This window comes from Ursus arctos, unplaced genomic scaffold (genome assembly GCF_023065955.2).
Source record: "Ursus arctos isolate Adak ecotype North America unplaced genomic scaffold, UrsArc2.0 scaffold_3, whole genome shotgun sequence".
NCBI lineage: Eukaryota > Metazoa > Chordata > Mammalia > Carnivora > Ursidae > Ursus > Ursus arctos.
In genome coordinates this window covers 68,415,931-68,418,479 of record NW_026622985.1, presented here as the reverse complement: position 1 = coordinate 68,418,479, position 2,549 = coordinate 68,415,931, and the positions used below count along the sequence as shown (strand labels likewise).

The window sequence follows — 2,549 nt, the reverse complement described above, 5'->3', positions numbered from 1 at the left end:
GAGTCATAAAGTTAAAAAGAGTGAAGTAATCATGTTTTCCCTTGTTTTTTTTTTTTTTAATGGTTAGAATTTATGATGTCAAATTCTATTAGAATGAAAACATGAGATGATTATGTGAGGAAGCCAATTTTGAACGTGAAGATAGTTTTTAACATAATGTATTTGACAAGGAGCCCCCGCTTTTATTGACTAAATTCGAGTATGGTTTGGTTTATGAATCCCCAATTCCTAAGGAAATGATTTTAAACAAATTGTGGGACACGTGTACACAAATTTATGACTTGGCTCTGGCAGGGAAGAATGGTCTCTCCGAAAGAATAAAATCCTAGGGGTTATAAATGGGTCAAAAAGAATTAGATTTTTTATTTATACTTCAGAAATGTAATCAAGTGAATGAAATGGTTTCATATACATTTTTACATCCAACAGCAGTGACACACTGTTCATACATTAATTCTATAGGAAAATGTACATCCTTCTTTTTTTTGTTAAGTAAGATTTGCCAAGTGTTCATGGACAAAACACCTTTCATTGCAACCTGAACTAGCGGAATAACAAGGGTAAGCCGTGTTCCTTTCAATAGCTTTATGGCATTAATAAAGCTATTGTCCAAATGCGTGTTAATATTGGCGTGTGCAGGATGAAGTCTCACAAATTCTTCAAAATGTGAACGCCCAATTTGAGAACTTTACAAAATCGTGTAATGGATTTTGTGACTGAATCTGCCCAGGGACATTAAAGTCCAGGATGGTTTATTTTAAGTGTACGTCTGTAGCTCTATTCCTAGCTGACTATCCTTCGATTCCCTCACCACAAAGAAATGCATTCTTATGAAGTTAAGCAGCTGTAGACACAGAATGCTGATGACATTTTCTCCATATCTGAGTTATCTAAAGAAAACCCAGGTAGTGGTAATTCTACCAAATACTTGTAACATTCACATGAAATTTTAATTGATTTTCAAACAGTACAACTGTGCCATGAATCCAACCACACAGAATATAAGCCTTAAGCCCACTAGGTTTAAGCAATTGTGTCTTCGTAGACTAAAACTATGTAAAATAAAATCTGATAACTCCCTGGTGTTAGAGGTAGACAGTTTTCTTTCAAATCCTAGGTTTGGTCCTTTATTTTATTCAGCAGTGAAAGCCATGAATACAGAACGAATAACAGCTGTTACAATTCTCAACCATGACTTCTAATGTCAGAGAATTCAAAGTATGAACATAGTACACAGTAATGAAAAGTATCAAAAATTAGTTTACCTCAAAAAAGATAAATAAAACAGGTATATTCCACCAATACATAAACAGATGTTTGTGCTACAGTTAAAATTTGCTGTATACAAAAGATCATAGTCCCCATAATCAGCTTATGATAGAAGCAAGAATACATGAGCCATTTAAATTGTCAGACATTATGTTTTATAAGGTATGCACAGAAGTTCAAGCAATAAATACATACATTAGTTCAAAGCCTTACAATAGCTACGCAAAGCAGATGCAGAAAAGCAGATTTGCTATTACTAGCAAGCAATGATATAAGAGTAAAAATTCATGAAATGCATTAAAGCAACATTTTTCTTAGAAAAAGTCTGGTCATTTATGGGTCCACCAACATTTTTACATAATATGCACAATTATCAAAATACAGACCAAGCATTTCAGAAAACTCCAAAAAACCTAAAATCTATTTTCAAAGCAATTGCAGTTTTGGAGGTTTTTCTGGTATAATGTGCAAGCAGCTATTTTTTAAAATTGTATTCATATAAAACCCATGCAAAACTCTACAGGTATATGCATTCTGTGGCTGAGACTTCCTTTCAAAAGTTTTGTAACTGAGGTATGCATACTTTAGCATCGTAGTCTTAGGCCACCCTCCTGATGGTACAGCTCTCACAGTTACTTTCAGTCCATCAAAGCCTTTTGAACATGCACCTGAAAGACCCATTTTCCCTTCAGATAAGCCTTACAGTAGGATCCTAGATGACTGAAAACCATCCTTCACGATACCAATCTTTCTTTTGACACCATATCGGAAACTTCCCGTCCGTTGATCATGACCCAAAGACAAACATAATGAAAAGTAGCAGTTACTGTGACGTTCTCACGTTTCATGCAATCTGCCATAATTGTTCTAATTTTTTTTCTTTTTTTTTCTTTTTTTTTTTCTTTTTTTTTGCAGAGGTAGAAGCTTTCAGAAAGCCTTTTGGGTATGTGGGAAAACCCTTTTGAAAGCCGTTATGTCCTTTTATTTGGTGTGATAGATGACTGGGTATCTCTCTAACTCTATTTGCTGACTTCAGCAAAGAATAAATGATGAGCTTAGTTTGCAAGAACCGGCTCCATCACATGGAACTGGTACGTATGTTAAGCTCTAGCAGCCACCTTCTGTCAAAACTGTTTGTAAAGCAATAACCATAATCAGGTTATGAGGTCCCTTGGTTGGGGGAAAAAGTATTATCAAGACTTGGCACAGCACATGAAAAGCAACACATAAAGTTTCTAGGTTTTAAGCAAACATCTGACTATGCTATTTTCAACTACACC

At 34.9% G+C, this 2,549-nt stretch overlaps 1 protein-coding gene across 15 annotated transcripts in view; it reads right to left on the bottom strand.

Moving 5' to 3' along the window:
- Nucleotides 1-1,118: 1,118 nt before the first annotated feature.
- FOXP2 (forkhead box P2) overlaps nucleotides 1,119-2,549 on the bottom strand; it is a 543,660-nt gene continuing 542,229 nt past the window's right edge. For all 15 annotated transcript variants that reach the window (XM_057304321.1, XM_057304320.1, XM_057304317.1 and 12 more), the window contains one exon: nucleotides 1,119-2,549. This exon is cut by the window's right edge and continues 1,785 nt beyond it. The gene's annotated coding sequence lies outside the window, so the exon portion shown is untranslated.